The sequence below is a fragment of the Castor canadensis genome, chromosome 4 (genome assembly GCF_047511655.1).
Source record: "Castor canadensis chromosome 4, mCasCan1.hap1v2, whole genome shotgun sequence".
Classification (NCBI taxonomy): Eukaryota; Metazoa; Chordata; class Mammalia; order Rodentia; family Castoridae; genus Castor; species Castor canadensis.
The window spans coordinates 69,227,327-69,247,362 of NC_133389.1; the positions used below are offsets into that span (position 1 = coordinate 69,227,327).

At 37.9% G+C, this 20,036-nt stretch overlaps 1 pseudogene; it reads left to right on the top strand.

The window, feature by feature from the left end:
* Positions 1–220: 220 nt before the first annotated feature.
* The window catches only part of LOC109680916 (piezo-type mechanosensitive ion channel component 2-like), a 41,615-nt pseudogene continuing 21,799 nt past the window's right edge, over positions 221–20,036 (top strand).

The following is a 20,036-nucleotide window of genomic DNA, read 5'->3' on the forward strand; positions in this document are numbered from 1 at the left end:
AGGCCCTTGTATTCCACTCCCCCCAACATATGGAAAAAGCTGTATGCAGTGAGATGCATTTGTTTTACCAATGGTGCTGAATTCTAGTTTTGCTCACCCCGGTTTCAGATTCTTTTTACCATGACTTTTTGGCTCCTGCTGAGACAACACCTCACAGAGCAAAAGGCTCTTCAGGAAAAAGAAGCTCTTTTATCTGAAGTCAAAATTGGAAGTGAGGAGCATGAAGAAAAAGGTAAGGAAGGATGGGGGATATGTGAGCACAGATTTTCATGCTCAGCAGAATTACAGAGAAAGACCACAAGTACATCAGAAAGCCTCTCTACTTCAGACTTAAATAGAAGCCCACTGTGAACTTGGAGTGATAGCCAACAAGAGTACAGCATGTAACTTATATCTTAGTTTTTAATTTGTTTTTTAATTTTGGCACAGGGATCAAACCCAGGGCCTAGGCAAGCTGCATCCTCAGCCAATTAGCCAGAATTTTAGAGACTTTGAGAGCACACAGGGGTTTCAAAAATGTATCATTTAATGTTCACAAGTGATTCTCAACAGAAGAAGAAATTGAGAATCAAAGAAATTAAATGATTTCCCCAAGGACACTTTTAAGAACTGATTCAAATATTTTTGACTCAAATTGTCTTCTTTTCTAAAAATAATATGCCACAAAGTAAAGAGAAATAAGGAAGGAGATCTAGTAACATCTCTATAGCTTTAGGGCTGATACACAGGTAAAGAAGAAGGCTGTGCTCCCGATTTCCTGTGCATGTCAGTCAACATTAAGTTCCATGTTTGTAGGATGAACAAGAGGCTGTCATGCTTCCAGAAGCTGGCTTCAGTAGCATGAGAAAACCATCACAGATCAGCCAGTACTATTCTATTTCCTTATTAAACCTAACCATTGAGTTGTACAGCAGCAAAATTATGATTAAAAGATTCAAATCTTGCCTACATGAGTTTGAATGTCTATTCAGCAGACCAATTAACCAATTAATTTTGGTAAAGAATGGTTAATTTGAGATAAACAATCATTTTCAATCACCCCTCCCCCCACTCTGGGAATCTACTGCTGCTTGAATAAATTATTCAAGTTTAGGTAGCCTGAATTTGATAATGCTATTACAGAGATAAGTCTTGTGTATTAGCATATTTCAAGGCAAGGTAAAGTGTTTTCAATTCCAATGCATAAAATTGCTTTAGACAGTTAAAATTATAATCATTTTTAATCTAACTTAAATTAAATTATATTTGGCTTTAAGTTTCACACTTTTAGATGTTCAAAACACACTTTTTGCTTAAGATTTTTAGCATAGAATACATTCAAGAATGACTTGGTGCCATGAAACAATTAGAATTTTTAATCAATATAGTTGTTTTGATTTGTTATTGTTATCCATTATTTTTCTAGAATTCAGACAAGGAAATGGAAAATGTGTTATAAAGAGAATAGTATAAATTATTACCAAAGTTAATTTTTAAGCTACATTTCAGGAAGGCTATGAAAATTAACTATGAATTTGTTATGAATGTTGCCTTGTTTATTCGCAGTCTAGACTCATCGGGACCATACAATGGCTCATAAAATACATGCTTCCCTGCCCCACACAGTTCACACAGCCCCTAATGGCACGTTTTCTATTTTGAAGATGAAGAGCTTCAAGATATTCCAGAGGAAGGAGGGCCCAGAGAGAAGGAGGAGGACGAGGAAGCGAAGGAAGAGAAGCAAGAAATAAGGAAGTTGGAGGAAGAGGAGGTGGAGGACGATGACCAGGACATCATGAAGGTGTTGGGCAAGTTGGTGGTGGCCATGTTTATCAAGTACTGGATCTACGTCTGCGGGGGGATGTTCTTCTTCATCAGCTTTGAGGGTGAAATTATAATGTACAAAATCATCTACATGGTGTTGTTCCTCTTCTGCGTGGCCTTGTACCAGGTAGGTAAGCCACTGGGCTTGAGTTTTCATTCTCATGTCTGTCCCAGGAATACAGACAAGCTTCCTTTGCAGTTGCTGTAATCCCATAAACGCACTACATAAAGTGATCAAAAAAATTCAAATATTGCATCTTAAGACTCCCAAAATGGGCCAGGTGCCAGTGACTCACACTTGTAATCCGAGCTTCTCAGGAGGCAGAGATCAAAAGGATCACAGTTCAAAACTAGCCCAGGCAAATAGTTTGTGTGACCCTATCTTGAAAAAATCCATCATGAAAAAGGGATGGTAGAATGGCAAAATTTTAGCTACTTAAAATGCAGTATCTGGATAATTTAAAATAGTACAGAATTCCCAGTTTTTAAATTGTTTTATTTCAGGATAAATCCGGAAATCAACTCAGGATCAGAAAAACTAGTTGTCTTTGAGCCTATGTGTGTGTGTGTGTGTGTGTGTGTGTGTGTACGTACATATATATGCATGTATAGTACATCAAGTGCTTTGATATTTCCTAAACTAGAATCTATAAAAGAGCACATACAATGAACCCTCTAAACATTATCTGATTCCTCCTCCTAACAACTGCAAAGTTTCTACTTCTGGAGGAAGAAACATGCTCACTTGCCCAAAAACAGGTTCTGATAGCCAGTAGAACTTGAATTTGATCCATATCTACTCAAATAAATTAGGTACAGAATCTTAAAAAAACTAGTAATGAAACAGACTTTATTTTCAAGCATATCTATATGTAATCACTTGTCTTAGTTAAAACAAATATCTCTGCGAGTTTTCCTATGACCATTTTTCTCCTTTGCTTCAATGTCTAATTCTTAGGTGCATTATGAATGGTGGAGGAGAATTCTAAAATATTTTTGGATGTCAGTGGTTATTTACACTATGCTGGTGCTTATCTTTATGTACACATATCAATTTGAAAACTTCCCAGGCCTGTGGCAAAATATGACTGGATTGAAAAAAGAAAAGTAAGCACTTTTGGTGGAGGATGGGATGGGAGGCTAACAAACCAGTTGATGGTTTAAGTGTGTATTGTTCACCTCTTTACAGAAGATTTTAGTAAAACATGATGCCATCACATTTACACCTTATTTCTCCTTTGTCCCCTCTTATCAAGCCCTAGGCTATAAAAGTAGTAGATCCTGCATGAATACTGACTGATGGGCAAGGAAGTTTTTCAGTCCTATTTTAATGAAATGATGACTCTGGGGTTGATCCCATATGAAATGCACCTTCTTCATACTGTGGGAACCCTGTGCCCTCCAGACTGCAGTTCATTTCTTCAGCTCATAGACTCACAGCTCAAGGACTCAGCATAAAGCTATGCCTTTCCTCTTCCACATTGCCAGGCTGAGACTGTAAGTGGTTAGAGCAGAGAGAAAGTCTTCTCTGCCAGTGCAGAGGCCCTAGTGAGGAGACAGCATGTCATTCAGGTAATAAACAGTGCTCTCTCATCTAATTTGCTTCTGTAAACTTCTCAAATTCTTTTGGAAACCCAGCCAGAACTGAGCCTTGAGTCAAAGACACTGAAGTAGCAAGGAGAAAAGAATAAAAGGAATGAATCGCCAAAGAGCTAGATGTACACATCTGTAGTGTTTCTTCACAGATGTTAATTGAATACTTGTCCTACTTTGGGGAATACAACAGGAAACAAGAAAGTTTAAGTCACATAGGACTTCTAATCCAAAAGAGGAGGCAAACACCCACTTACTACATGTAAATTCATTACAAATTGTGGTGGGTCTTTGAAGGAAAATAGACTGAAGAAGCCTGGAGTGGTTCCAACTGGCTTTACTGTGCAGGTGTCATTTAAACTCTAGATGAAGGATAAGAACCAGCTCTTCTTAGGGAAAGGGTGGAAATGTGTTGTAGGCAGAGAGAACAGAAGGTGCAAAGGTTCTGAGGCACAATGTACTTTGGCTCAGTGTATGTGAGGAATTCAAGGAAAGTTTGCCTGCTGGCAGCAAGGGAAAGAAAAAGAGGTGAGGTGAGTGTTTAGCCAGGCACCCAGGACATGCAGGGATGGCAGGTGTTTGTATTTTATTTGTGTTGGAAATTTTTGTAAGTCTTAAGATATCTCCTGACTATCTGAGAAAATGTGAGGCATGAGCAATAGAAACAAGACCATTTGCATACAACAACAATCCTGTGACAAATGACAGCAACCTCATTGGACAGGTGGGGGTGAGACAGACAGCAGCAGTGGGTGGTTTGTGAAGAATGAAGCAAGGAAAATAAAGAATCTTAGACACTTCCTGATTTCTGAATTTTGCACAGGGTAGATAAGTATACTATTTATTTGCCCAGGGAAAACCAGAATGGGGACAGAGAGATAGAGAACAGCTTTGCTAAGAAAAAGAGGGAATTCAAGAACTTTGTTTTGAAAACACTAAGCATGAAATCACTGTAAAGCAGTCAATTTCCAGTAGCAATTTCAGTATGTGAGTCCACAGGAAAAAGTGTAGTATAGATGGATGTTTGAGTCTTTCGTGTAAAGATGGCAGATAAATCCATGGAACATGGTGAGATGACCAGGGCAAAGGTACAGGTAGATAAAAGACTCCAAAGTGAGTCCTGGAGATAGTTCAGCTTCTGAGAGGTACAAGAAAAATGAGTAGCGGTAAAGGAAAAGGAAAGACCAGGGTTAATTGCAAGGACTGGAGGTTGAATTAAATAAATAAAGAATTCACCATTGAATTTGGCAGTGTCAAGTTTGTCATTGATCATTGTACAATCAGGCAAGCTGCATTGCTATAAACAAAAGCTAAATCAGGATGTGCAGGAGAGGGTAAAAGCACTAAGAGAGAGCCAGAGATGTGGCTCGTGAAGGAACCCTGGGGTCTGTGTTATCTAAGAAAACTTCTTGCTTTGTTGTGCTTTCTTCAACAGGCTTGAAAGCAGTTTATCGTGGCTGAGCTGTTCATTCGTATTTTCATCCCAACTTCCTTTCTGCTGGTGTGCATTTTACACCTTCACTACTTCCATGACCAGTTCCTTGAACTCACAGACCTTAAGTCCATCCCCAGCAAGGAAGACAGCACCATTTACAGGTGAGCAGATGAAAGAAACACGTATGTCTCTCATCAGGAAGGCAGTCCTGATAACCCTACCTCAGTTTGGCCACTTCTTTAGGAATCTGAACTTTCCTTTAGTATTGACATGTTGGGAGAGAGAGAGACAGACAGAGAGAGAGAAGAGGTGGAATATTTGATGACATTTTCTGAAATGGTAGTGTCTTAAGACTGGTTGATGTAAAGTGTTCTCTATAGTCACGTGAGTAGATTCAGAGTAGATTTGCAAACTGATGATGCAAAACATGATGATGCATGTTTTGTGTCTAGGCTGGTTATATGCTTCTAAGTCATTCAAAGCATGTGGCTAATTCAAGAGATAAGTTTTCTATTATGCTTACCACCTACAAAGAAATTACCAGAAGAGAGGTCCAAAAGATGACATTTAAAATTTTGGAAATGGAAAACCTTAGCTAAAAGGACAGCATCTGCAATCTACTACCAGCTGGAAAGATATTTAAGAAGGGAAAGTAAAGACAATGTTTTGTGTCAGCAGCTTACTGTGGTTTTTATCAATACTATAAATTGGTTGCAATTAATAGATGGGATATATTTGTCTATCCTTATATAAGTATAAATCGCTGTTTGTCATCACAGGGAAATTACAAGCATTCTTTTGATGAATGCTGACAATGATTTTCCTCTCTGCCTCATATTTAGCCTGTGGTTCACTTTCTGAGAAAACACTTGCTAAGCAACTAAGATGAAAAAATTCTGTTCCAAGAGGAGCATGGAGACACAGTTGGAAATTCCCTTTAATACTTTGACTTCAAGGGGAAAAAATGAAGTAGGATTGTATCATATTCATTTACAAAATACTAAACTATCAATATTCTATTCTAGGAAGAACTGAAAATATGGGTAATTATGAAACACTTATTTCATGATGATAAATATTTTGTGATGTTGCAGATTTGTTTTCTATATTTGTTTAGTTTAATGTCACACTTAGTTTTGGTTCTGAGTACACTCCAGGTGATGTGCCCTATGGCACAGAGAAAAGATCCCAGAGGGTCTAAACTATTCTTACTTTAGTAAGTAGGTGTTTTAAATTAAATTATTTACTCCCCAAATTCCATTTCATTAATAATAAATATAGTAACTTAGTTAATATCAACAACCCATTAATGACTGTCAACCAGTAGAAAAGAGGATATCCACCAGCATGATTCTTAACCATCTTGTGACCACATGGATGGGATCAGTGGCTCAGATTCTCAAACACTTACTCCTACTTCCTTTAGTGATAACCCAACATTGGGAAAATTAAAATTGTTGTTAGAAGTTTCGATACCCTATATGTGCTGATAGGGAAAATAACCCTAAATTTAAAAGTTTACAAAAGCCATGCCTGTATTGAAGAGTGAGAGTTGTCAATAATTAGAAAAATGACCATTTAATCATTTTTTACATTGCTGAGATATCGACAAATGACACTAACATTTCATATTTAACTCTAATCACATAAATCCTTCCTTTGAGTAAATCTCACCATTTTTCAAAGTCATGTTTAGTAATTAACAAAATATTGTAACTAGCAGACAGATTTATGTGTTTGTCAAAGAGAGGTAATTACTGGTTATTGCTATTAATATCTTTTCAATATTTTTTCTCTTAAATCATCTCTTCCCTTCCACAGGAATTCTCTTGTCTTTGAAGTTTCTTCCAGTGTAGGGGAGCTTTTGTTGCCTTTACTATTACTGTCATGTGTCTTGAGTGTTCTGTTATACAGTCAAATTGAGGTATAGGTCACTATTTACCCAGAAGAGTAGAGACTTTCAGAATCATAGTTTTGCAGAACATAGTAAGATTTTTATCAGACTAAAAAAATCACAGGTATGTGATTTAAGTATGCAGCTCCCTGCCTAATTATGCAGATTCTGGGTAAGGGCTGCCTTCCCATGTTAAGGTGGGGACTCTGTTTCCTTGGTAACTACTTTACAGCATTTATCCTCACCCAACAACAAGAGAAGAGAGCAGACCTGAGCCATCTGTTCATCTCTCTATCTGTGGCAATATGAGATCATTGCTTCCTTGCTTACCATGGTGGCTCAGCCCCAAGCACTCCCTTATCAGGAGTTTTATAAGAAAATTTAGAGAGAGAAGGGTATGTAAACCCAACTCTCTGCTTTTTTTTTTATTTTGGTGGTACTGGGGATTAAACTCAGGACCTCATGCTTGCTAGGCTGTGTTAGGCAGGCACTGTATCACTTGAGCCACTCCACCAGCCCTTAAACCCAGCTCTCTGGAAAGAGTTTAAGGACTAGGGGTTTTGCTTTTAGGTCAGTAGAAAGACAGTCTTCTAGAATCTCAGGGAAATTAAAGAATTCATTTAAGATTGTTATTTTGAGATTTACTACAACAGTTTAATATAAAAGTTTTCAGATTTTGACTTTAAACATATAATATATATCCTAAAAGGTAGGATATCCTATCTTTATTTTATTATAGTGTTTTAAAAAAAAATGGTTACAAATTGGTTCATCATAGTCGTCAAATTGATTTCAGTACTATTGTTTCTGTTAATATCCACTAATCTTCTCCTGTCTTGTCCATGGCTCTTATGTGTACATGTGTGCACATAAGTCATATAGGCAAGTGTCACATGTAGCAGAACTTACCGTATTTATCTTAGCCATATTGAATTTATAATTAGCATTATGGAAGTTTTATAATATGTATAAGAAGAAACTATTATTATGAAAATAAGCAATCTCAGGAATGCCACTTCACTTATATGTTGATAATAGTATAAAATATAACCAAGCAATAACATAGTTATTACATAATATATAATTAATAATAACTTACTAAGAACTCTTTAAGTATTCATTACCTTTATGTCACTATAATTTGTCCATGATTCATGTTAGAAAATGTTACATGTATAGAAACAAAACAACTTGTTTCTCTAGTTTTAGAAGACCTTACAGAAAGATGTTGACTATGGTTACTTTGTAGATCTTAATTCTTATATTAATATATGTTAGGTTATATTTTCTTTGATAAAAATATCTTGAAGAACTTAACCATCACTAGTTTTTAGTAGAGCTTGTGAGATGGAAAGCCATGTTATCTTTGAGCACTTTTCCTGAATGGATCTGACTCGTGCCACCTAGCAGCTTCTTCAAGGTGCCTATCTAACTGTCTCCTTTCTCTCTTTTCTGTCTCCATTGCATCCAGCACTTCCGTATTACCTGGCAGCCATGCCAAAGTCAATGGTCGCAGGTATCTAATAATAAATAGGTGGGTATTCCGATGTTTTCTCTTTTGTTCTCACTTCAGACTGTTTTGGCATGTTAAGCTCTTTGCTGCTTTCTAAATGAAAAGTGATGTCATCAGATAGTAGTCGGTGGCGTCCAGGTATGCTCATGGATGTATTTTGCAAACCAAGCCATCTGGTGTTTATACCGAATACCAGAGCCAGTAGATGTGGAGGTTGTCAAGGGTCTTCAGCTGGTGCTCACCATTTGGTTTCGGTCCCAACTTATGTCCCATTTATTTTGTTTGGTAGAATTAGTTCAAGGCTTGCCTGAGAGTTCATTTCTTTCTTTTTTTTATTGTTTTATTATTCATATGTGCATACAAGGCTTGGGTCATTTCTCCCCCCTGCCCCCACCCCCTCCCTTACCACCCACTCCGCCCCCTCCCTCTCCCCACCACCCCCTCAATACCCAACAGAAACTATTTTGCCTTATCTCTAATTTTGTTGAAGAGAGAATATAAGCAATAATAGGAAGGAACAAGTGTTTTTGCTGGTTGAGATAAGGATAGCTATACAGGGAGTTGACTGACATTAATTTCCTGTGCGTGTGTGTTACCTTCTAGGTTAATTCTTTTTGATCTCACCTTTTCTCTAGTTCCTGGTCCCCTTTTCCTATTGGCCTCAGTTGTTTTTAAGGTATCTGCTTTAATTTCTCTGCATTAAGGGCATCAAATGTTAGCGAATTTTTTAGGTGTCTTACCTAGCCTCACCCCACCCTTGTGTGCTCTCGCTTTTATCATGTGCTCAAAGTCCAATCCCCTTGTTGTGTTTGCCCTTGATCTAATGTCTGCATATGAGGGAGAACATACGATTTTTAGTCTTTTGGGCCAGGCTAACCTCACTCAGAATGATGTTCTCCAATTCCATCCATTTACCAGCGAATGATAACATTTCATTCTTCTTCGTGGCTGCATAGAATTCCACTGTGTATAGATACCACATTTTCTTAATCCATTCGTCAGTGGTGGGGCATCTTGGCTGTTTCCATGACTTGGCTATTGTGAATAGTGCCGCAATAAACATGGGTGTGCAGGTGCCTCTGGAGTAACCTGTGTCACAGTCTTTTGGGTATATCCCCAAGAATGGTATTGCTGGATCAAATGGTAGATTGATGTCCAGCTTTTTAAGTAGCCTCCAAATTTTTTTCCTGAGTGGTTGTACTAGTTTACATTCCCACCAACAGTGTAAGAGGGTTCCTTTTTCCCCACATCCTCGCCAACACCTATTGTTCGTGGTGTTACTAATGATGGCTATTTTAACAGGGGTGAGGCGGAATCTTAGTGTGGTTTTAATTTGCATTTCCTTTATTGCTAGAGATGGTGAGCATTTTTTCATGTGTTTTTTGGCCATTGGAATTTCTTCTTTTGAGAAAGTTCTATTTAGTTCACTTGCCAATTTCTTTATTGGTTCCTTAGATATGGGAGAATTTAGTTTTTTAAGTTCCCTGTATATTCTGGTTATCAGTCCTTTGTCTGATGTATAGCTAGCAAATATTTTCTCCCACTCTGTGGGTGTTCTCTTCGGTTTAGAGACCATTTCTTTTGATGAACAGAAGCTTTTCAGTTTTATGAGGTCCCATTTATCTATGCTATCTCTTAGTTGCTGTGCTGCTGGTGTTTCATTGAGAAAGTTCTTACCTATACCTACTAACTCCAGAGTATTTCCTACTCTTTCCTGTATCAACTTTAGAGTTTGTGGTCTGATATTAAGATCCTTGATCCATTTTGGGTTAATATTGGTATAGGGTGATATACATGGATCTAGTTTCCGTTTTTTGCAGACTGCTAACCAGTTTTCCCAGCAGTTTTTGTTGAAGAGGCTGCTATTTCTCCATCGTATATTTTTAGCTCCTTTGTCAAAGACAAGTTGGTTATAGTTGTGTGACTTCATATCTGGATCCTCTATTCTGTTCCACTGGTCTTCATGTCTGTTTTTGTGCCAGTACCATGCTGTTTTTATCATTATTACTTTGTAATATAGTTTGAAGTCAGGTATCATGATACCTCCAGCATTGTTCTTTTGACTGTGTATTGCCTTGGCTATTCGTGGCCTCTTGTGTTTCCATATAAATTTCATGGTAGACTTTTCAATCTCTTTAATGAATGTCATTGCAATTTTGATGGGAATTGCATTAAACATGTAGATTACTTTTGGGAGTGCAGACATTTTTACTATGTTGATTCTACCAATCCATGAGCATGGGAGATCTCTCCACTTTCTACAGTCTTCCTCAATCACTTTCTTCAGTAGTTTATAGTTTTCCTTGTAGAGGTCTTTCACATCTTTTGTTAGGTTTACACCTAGGTATTGGATTTTTTTTGAGGCTATTGTAAATGGAATTGTTTTCATATATTCTTTTTCAGTTTCTTCATTATTAGTGTATAGAAATACTAATGATTTTTCTATGTTCATTTTATATCCTGCTACGTTGCTGTAGCTATTGATGATGTGTAGAAGTTTCTGAGTAGAGTTTTTTGGGTCTTTAAGGTGTAGGATCATTTCGTCTGTAAATAGGAATATTTTGACAGTTTCTTTACCTATTTGTATTCCTTTTATTCCTTCTTCTTGCCTAATTTCTCTGGCTAGGAATTCCAATACTATGTTGAATAGGAGTGGAGATAGTGGGCATCCTTCTCTGGTTCCTGATTTTAGAGGGAATGGTTTCAGTTTTTCTCCATTAAGTATAATGCTGGCTGTAGGTTTGTCATATATAGCTTTTATAATGTTGAGGTACTTTCCTTCTATTCCTAGTTTTCTTAGAGCTTTTATCATGAAATGGTGTTGGATCTTATCAAAGGCTTTTTCTGCATTTATTGAGATGATCAAGTTGGTTTTGTCTTTGCTTCTGTTAATGTGGTTTATTATGTTTATTGATTTTCATAGGTTGAACCACCCCTGCATACCTGAAATGAAGCCTTCTTGGTCATGGTGAATAATCTTTTTGATGTGTGGTTGAATTTGTTTTGCCATTATTTTGTTGAGGATTTTTGCATCAATGTTCATTAAGGAGATTGGCCTATAGTTCTCCTTTTTGGAGGTGTCTTTGCCTGGTTTTGGGATAAGTGTAATACTGGCTTCATAAAATGTGTTTGGCAGTTTTCCTTCCCTTTCTATTTCATGGAACAGTTTAAGGAGGGTTGGTATCAGTTCTTCTTTAAAGGTCTGATAGAATTCAGCAGAGAATCTGTCAGGTCCTGGACTTTTCTTTTTGGGGAGACTCTTGATTGCTGCTTCAGGTTCATTTTGTGTTATAGATCTATTCAAGTGATTAATTTCCTCTTGGTTCAGTTTTGGATGATCATATGTATCTAGAAATCTGTCCATTTCTTTAAGATTTTCAAATTTATTTGAATATAGGTTCTCAAAGTAGTCTCTGATGATTTCATGGACTTCCATGGTGTTTGTTGTTTTCTCCCCTTTTGCATTCCTGATTCTACTAATTTGGGTTTTTTCTCCCCTCATTTTAATCAGGTTTGCCAGGGGTCTATCAGTCTTGCTTATTTTTTCAAAGAACCAACTGTTTTTTCATTAATTCTTTGTATGGTTTTTTTGGTTTCTATTTCGTTGATTTCAGCTCTTATTTTTATTATTTCCCTCCTATTTGTTTGGGATTTGCTTGTTCTTGTTTTTCTAGGAGTTTGAGATGTATCATTAGGTCATTGATTTGGGATCTTTCAGTATGCACTCATGGCTATAAACTTACCTCTCAGGACTGCCTTTGCTGTGTCCCATAGGTTCCAGTAGGTTGTGTTTTCATTTTCATTGACTTCCAGGAACTTTTTAATTTCCTCTTTTATTTCATCAATGATCCATTGTTCATTAAGTAGTGAGTTATTTAGTTTCCAGCTGTTTGCATGTTTTTTGTCTTTACTTTTGTTGTTGAGTTCTACTTTTACTGCATTGTGATCAGAGAGTATGCACTGTATAATTTCTATTTCCTTATATTTGCTGAGGTTTGCTTTGTGCCGTAGGATATGATCTATTTTGGAGAAGGTTCCATGGGCTGCTGAGAAGAATGTATATTGTGTAGAAGTTGGATGAAGTGTTCTGTAGATATCAAGTAGGTCCATTTGATCTATTGTATATTTTAGATCTTGGATATCTTTATTGATTTTTTGTTTGGATGACCTATCTATTGATGATAATGGGGTGTTAAAGTCTCCCACAACCACTGTGTTGTCGTTAATATATGCTTTTAGGTCTTTCAGGGTATGTTTGATGAAATTGAGTGCGTTGTCATTGGGTGCATACAGATTGATGATTATTATTTCCTTTTGGTCTATTTCCCCTTTTATTAGTATAGAACATCCTTCTTTATCTCGTTTGATCAATGTAGGTTTGAAGTCTACTTTCCCAGAGCTAAGTATTGCTACTCCTGCCTGTTTTCTGGGGCCATTGGCTTGCTCAATCTTCTTCCAGCCTTTCATCTATGCTTATTTCTGTCGGTGAGATGGGTCTCCTATAAGCAACAAATTGTTTGATCTTCCTTTTTAATCCATTTCCTCAAGCGGTACCTTTTGATGGGTGAATTAATTCCGTTAACATTAAGTATTAGTACTGATAGGTATGTGGTGATTCCTGTCATTTAGTTGTCTTAGTTGTTTGAAGGTTTGATTGTGTGTATCTAAGTTGAGGTTACTCTCTACTTTCTTGCTTTTTCTTTTCCTGTGGTTTGGTGCTGCCTGTCTTTTCATGGTTAAGTTGGGTTTCACTTTCTGCATGCAGAATCCCTTGAAGAATCTTTTGTAGTTGTGGCTTTGTGGTCACATATTGTTTTAGTTTCTGCTTATCATGGAAGAGTTTTATTGCTCCATCTATTTTGAATGATAGTTTTGCTAGGTAGAGTATCCTGGGGTTGAAGTTATTTTCATTCAGTGCCCGGAAGATCTCACCCCGAGCTCTTCTTGATTTTAATGTTTCTGTTGAGAAGTCTGCTGTGATTTTGATGGTTTTACCTTTGTATGTTACTTGTTTTTTCTCTCTTACAGCCTTCAATATTCTTTCCTTAGTTTCTGAACTTGTTGTTTTAATGATGATATGTCGTGTGGTAGTTCTATGTTGATCTGGTCTGTTTGGTGTCCCGGAGGCCTCTTGCATCTGTATGGGAATATCTTTCTCTAGATTTGGGAAATTTTCCATTATTATTTTGTTGAATATATTATGCATTCCCTTCGCTTGCACCTCTTCTCCTTCTTCAATGCCCATGATTCTCAAGTTTGGTCTTTTGATGGAGTCGGTGAGTTCTTCCATTTTCTTTTCACAGGTCTTGAGTTGTTTAATTAATAATTCTTTGGTTTTTCCTTTGATTACCATTTCATCTTCAAGTTCTGAGATTCTGTCTTCTGTTTGTTCTATTCTGCTGGATTGGCCTTCTGTTTTGTTTTGCACTTCTGTTTCATTCTTTTTTCTGAGGTTTTCCATATCCTGGGTGGTTTCCTCTTTAATGTTGTCTATTTTTATCCTGAGTTCAGGATAAAAATATCTGTTTATTAATCTGTGTTTATTATCTGTTTATTAATCGTGTTCTCTGTTTCACTTTGTTGTTTATACAGTACTTCTATGGTTTCCTTTATTTCTTCTTTTGCTTTTTCAAATTCTCTATTTTTGTTGTCTTGGAATTTCTTGAGTGTCTCCTGTACATTTTGGTTGACCATATCCAGTATCATCTCTATAAAATTCTCATTGAGTACCTGGAGTATGTCTTCTTTTAAATTTTCTTGTGGGCTTCATTGGGTTCTTTGGCATAGTTTTTCTTCATTTTGTTGGAGTCTGGATCTGAGTATCTGTTTTCTTTATTCCCATCTGGTTCCTGTACTAATTTTTTGCTGTGGGGAAACTGGTTTCCCTGTTTTTTCTGTCTCCTGTCATTGTCCTTGGTGTTGTTACTGTCCCTGTACTGTGTGCAAAAAAGTATTTTCTAGCTTGTAATAATAACAATGGTAATATTTAGAATGGAAGGGTGAGAGGAGATGGAAAGCAAGAAGTTAATGAAAAGGGAAAAACAAACAGACAGGTATGAAAAAACAAAACAAGAAAGTTTCAAAGGTATAAACTGGGGGCATTAGTGTACTAATTGACAGTAAGCTGAACAGGCCTTAGAGAGACAGAGAGAGGATTGAAAATAAAAAATAAAAAGAATAATGATAAGAATAAAAATAAAAAATAAGTAAATGAAAGTAATATATATATAAATAAAATAAAACAAAATGAAAAATTGAAAATAAAAAATAAAAGCAATAATAAAAAAAAACCTCTAAGTTCAATTGCAATGAAGTTTCAGTCTTAATAATTTTGGTGTCCATCTCAGTCTCCAATCCTGGAGATGGTGCCTCAGATGTTGTTCTGTAGTTGTCTCATCAAAGGGGATGCATAAAGTAGAACAAAACTGCACAAAAAAACCAAAAAAAAAAAAAACCCACAAAGTGCCCCAAGTTCAAATGCAATACAGTTTCAGTAAGTTTTTCAGCATGCAGGTGTAATTCAGTTGTTTTCTCATCAGTGGGAGGGAGAGAGAAAAAAAAAGAGTCTGGAGACAGTTCTGTGAATGGTATCTGCAGCTGTGGCTTGCCTGCCCACTGCTGTCAGCCTGCTCTTGCTGGAGGCATTATTTATGCAAATCTCAGGGGTGAGCTTACCACTTACCTGGCCCTGCAGGCTTTGTTTACTGAGAGTTCTCCTGTGTGCGAGCCTCTGCTACAAGCTTTCCCCTTTTCAAGCACACTGGGGGAGGTGACACTGTACCTGCTTTCTCAGGCCTGCGTGTTTGTTTACAGTTCGCATGGGAAGTGGGTGTTCCCCCCCTCTCCTGTGGAGTTTTCCTCCCACTGCCACTTTTACAAGCTTTCCTGCTAGTGATTACTGGGCAGTGCTGCTGCTCCTGCCAGCCGCCATGTTTTTTTACAGCTCACGTGGGAAATGGGTCTTCCCTCCTCTCCTGTGGAGTTTTCCTCCCTTCGCCACTTTCACAAGCTTTCCCACTCCTGGTTGCTGGGTGCGTGCCCCCACTCCCACGGGAGCCTCTCCAGCCCACCTGGCTTGTTTATTTACAGTTCCGGGAAGGATCCCCTTCCCCCAATCTTCGGCGCTCAGTGCACCCCACCCTCTTTCCAGTGTGTCTTTATTGTTCTTATTGCTTATTACTCAGTTTCTCTTTCTTCCCGGGTGGAGGTCGGTCTGTCCAGGGGGCTATGCTGCTGTGGCCCGGGGTTGTCTGTGGGAGTACTGTGGTACTGCTAAGCTCACCTTGTCTGCGTCTTCCCAAGCCATCTGGGCATGGGTGGCTGGTGGCTGGCAGCCCGGGAGCCTTCCTGATTTTTCCGTTTAACATGAAGTGGAGATGCTCTGAACTGGCTGGAGGTGTGGAGGGTCAAAGTTTTGCCTCTTCTCGGTGGTTTTGCCTGCAAGGTGTGTCTCCCGCATCTCTCCAAGACTTCACTATAGGAGGCACGCTATCTCCTTCCTCCCTGTAGCTGCCATCTTGGAATCTCCCAGTTCATTTCTTTCCTGAACACATAAGTTGAAGCTCAGCTCAAGAGCCACCTCCTCTACATACTTTGTCATTAATGCCAACATCCCACTACAGGTCATTTGCCTTCCCTCTGAATTCCCATGGCACTTTGTAACCGCTGCTCTCCTGACACTTGCCTTCCAGACCTCTAGCCCTGCTTTTCGTAGCCCCCTTGCTAGCAGCTTAAGCTCCTGAGGCCTGGATGCCTTGTGTCATCCACTAGGAGACTCCCTGTCAGTGACCCCAACCCTTACCTCTTAGTTGATATTCAGTAGATATTTCTTGAAAATCATCCTAACAACGTGTGGTTTAGAAAAACACCAACTTGTTAAATATATGTGTACTTGAAAGATCAATATAGAATTGAAAAAGGATATTTTCATTACTAGATTTCACAGTTTGTCTGCATACTACAGAAAATGCAAAGATGGTACTGGAACGTGCCTCTAGCTTAAAATGAGGACCACCTAACTGTGGAGATAAGACATGTGGTATGCACACTTGACCAAAGTGAGCTTTACTAATGGCGTCATGTGAAGAGGTATCCTCAAAGTGCCCCGTAGTACAGAGAAAAGACCTTCTGAGGTCTTTTCAAACCATTCATACTTTATTAAGTAGGTGAGTTAAATTATTTATTTCCCAAATTCCATGTCATTAGTAATAAACCTAGTAACTAGTTAATAGAAACATATAATTGTAATAAATCAACTTATCAAAATGCTGAAAGATTTGTTAGTTTTCTATTCCATTCACTTTTCTTCTCAGGAAAATCTTAAAGCAGCCAACCAAAAATAGCAAACCCTAGGAGGTCAACTTGTCTAGAAGGAAGTATGAAACAGGAGTGGGTCACTGTGGAGAAGAAGGAGGAAGAATGAGGATTGGCTGGTGTCTGTTTGTTGACAGCTTGAGAGAGAAAAGTCTGCCCAAGGCTTTTAGGTGTTTAGGCAGAGAAGAAGACACAGACTCTAGATAGAAATCTTGAGCAACTACTTAAATTTCATCTGTCCAAGCAAAGGGAACAACCCACTAATTCTCTGTGTTTCTCATGAAGCATTTAGCATTTGCTTTATTAAGAGAGGGCTATCATCAAAGTTCAAAGTCACCCAAAGCAATTAACACCTTGAAACATCCCAACTCCCCAGTATCTCTTTCCAGTGAACACTCTCCTGTGTGGAGGGAAGGTAACATAAGAGACACCAGAGCTGTGCCCCACAGGGAACATTCTCAAATAAACCTCTCATTTTACAATGCATGCTTCCGAAATGATGTATATAAAGTATATCCAAGGTTTTCTAAGACCTTCCATTCACTAGAATGATTAGATGAATCCATTTTTGAGGTAAATAAGCTTGCTTTCTCATAATTTATTTCTTTATGCTCAATGTTGTCTTATAAGGAGGAAACATGTGCTTAAAAATCTTACCTCTTAGTGAGAAATCTTAGCTCTTAGCCTGAGTTCAAGCCTCATTACCTCAAAAAATTTTATATAAAAATGTTAGCTCTGAATTAAAAGAGGAGGCATACCTGCAATTCAACTTGCAGGATGGTTAAAATTTAGATGTTATCTTACAAAGTGGGAGGTAGGAGAGGGTGCCGAGGACTATGGGTCACTTCAATAAAACTGTAATATTATGATTAAATGGTGGGGAATTTCCAACTAACTTGGTAAACAGTAGGAATTAGAATATATCAGCAGAGTAGAGTCTATATCCAGTCTTGCATCTTAGATTGTTTTTGGAGGAATTATTCCTACATTAAAATATGATATCAAATTCACAAATCAATTGCTTACATGTCAATATGATCTTCTAAAAGTGCTATGGGTTCTTGAAAATAATTTATCCTAAACACTTCCTTTAATCACAAACTACTACACCTCCTTTTTTCTAACTGTACACATTTTAATGTCTAATGAAAGGGGTGAGTACAATTTTCATTTCACATATTCGAAATTAAAGTAATTAAAATTGAACAGAAGTTAGAATAAGAGATTTTAGAGTGGTAGCATTTCCACTTTCTTTAGAAGAAACTAGTTTAATATGCAGCTTTTCAAAGTCAACTCCTTGGACAGAATAAAACCTCTGTTTCCTCTGTTTCAAAGAAGCAAGTGTCACCAGTGCATACAATGTCTTCATCCAAGGCTCAAAGAGTCACAGTGTTTGCCAAGCACAGCTCTCCATCGTGCGGAGGAGCTGGGTAGAGCAAGACTAGATTTCTGCCTTCAGGAAGAGAGCCCCCGAAACACACTGAGGGTAAAGTGATGGGGGCACAATGTCTGCAATGAGGACAAAGAAAAAGGTGTGTGAATGAATAAACATGAGTAACCTCTGCTTTGTTACATGTGAAAGAAGAGAATCATTTTACCTATGAAGTAGAGTGAAAGCGTCAGAGCTCAGAGCCTAAACTATAATGAAAGCAAGGGCACAAAGGCATCTATAAAAATAAAGAGAATGTAAAGAGATGAACATGAACTCGCTTTTGGAAATAGGCATTGAAATGATTTGATGACAGAAGTAGAGAAGAGAGATTCTCTGAGAATGCACAAGCTCATCCCCGTGTCTGTTTGGAGTCCTTAAAAACCCATCGCTTGAACATTAAGTCATTTGCATAACATGGTCAGTAAAGAGGTGCCTGTACTGCAAGTTTCTTACATGATGTGCCAAGGATGCTTTCACTGTAGTGTTCTTTCCAATGTCGTTTTGGAAAAAAAAATCAATTTTTAAAAATTTGTCATCTCATCAGGGCTTGAACATAAGTCTTTCTGACTCCAAAACCAAAACCATGTGCTTTCAACATTCTTCTCTACTGCCTCCAAAAAGAGCTATGATAAAGATGGAAAAAATGAAAAGATGTACACAGGAGTATTTTTAAAACACTATGCTCCTACTCATTCATTTAAATTAGTTTTACCTGTACATGTTTTATACACACGGATTTCCATGAATGTACCATGCAAAATATAACTCACCGAAATTCTCAGATAGTTAACAAACTCCTAGACTAGTAAATGGCAGCTTGGATACACGTCCTCTTCTGCTTTTTTGTCACCTATCCCAAGCTTGTGAAGTTAGAGTGCTCATTGCAGAGGACATTTCCTCATGAGGACTAATCAGAAGACAGTGAACAGCTTGAACTGCAGAGTCTGCCCCAGAGCTCTGTGGATGGTTACAAGTTTCTAGAAGCTAATGCACACCTATTTGCGAAGGCTTGCTCCAGGGTCGTCCTTTGATTCCTTCATTTAGCAGTTGTCTCTTGGTATGCTCCAAGGCTCTGCAGTTTAGGGCCATGATTGCTCGAGGACAGTTTGCTTTATAGACCTGACAGCAGTTGTAAACAGCCTCTCAGTTGAGAGTTTCACTCCCTAAGTGATTATTAGAAAGTTGTCTTCTTGTCAGTGTGAAGTTGCTATAGACATTTAAACATAGTCTGAGATGGTTACACTTCCACACTACAATCCACCAAATCCTGTGTCCCCCTGACAACTGTCTCTCATTTGTGTAGTGCTGGCAATTCTGAAATGAACAAATCAGTACTGACAACCATGTGGCATCTGACTGCTGCCACAGCTTGTCACATGGAATACTTAGCGTCCTGACAAAGCAAGGGCAGCAAATATGCAGCCTGGGGTTTGCAGGGCAGTGCTGGCATAGAAGAAATGGTTTTGCAGTTTTAAGAGTAGTTAACTTTCAGAAGTGCAACTAACTTAAGAAGATAAGAAAGTGTTATGTCAGCAGGACCTTCCCTCCCTGCCACTCACGCTGCAGTCCGTCATGTGCTCGTTTTGCACTAAATTAACAATTTGCTTCTGGTGGACAATAATTTACCTGGTTGGTCTCTGTTAAAGGGAATTTCTCTTGAGTAATGACTGACTGAAGGTCTAAGGGCAATGTGGATTGATTACAGACCTCCCCCAAATGAATGGTGCATTTTCAAATACCATTCAAAAACCGTTGAGTTGAAGGTAGTTTAGACTTCCATCCAGTCAGATCTATACGGTTTATAGAAAATGAACTAAATTTCAGAAAGGCTAAATAATTTTCTCAGAGTCCACAATTGTACAGATAGAATATTATTGCTTGTTGTAGCCAGGCTGAAATTTATGGATTATTTATTTCAAATGGAAAAGATCATTAGTGTTACCAATAGATTTTTTCCCCTAAGATGTACTATATTATCCACAAATGCTCCTTAAACAATTAATTTGAATATGAATAAAAAAACAATGTAGGAGACGGATTATACTGTTATGTC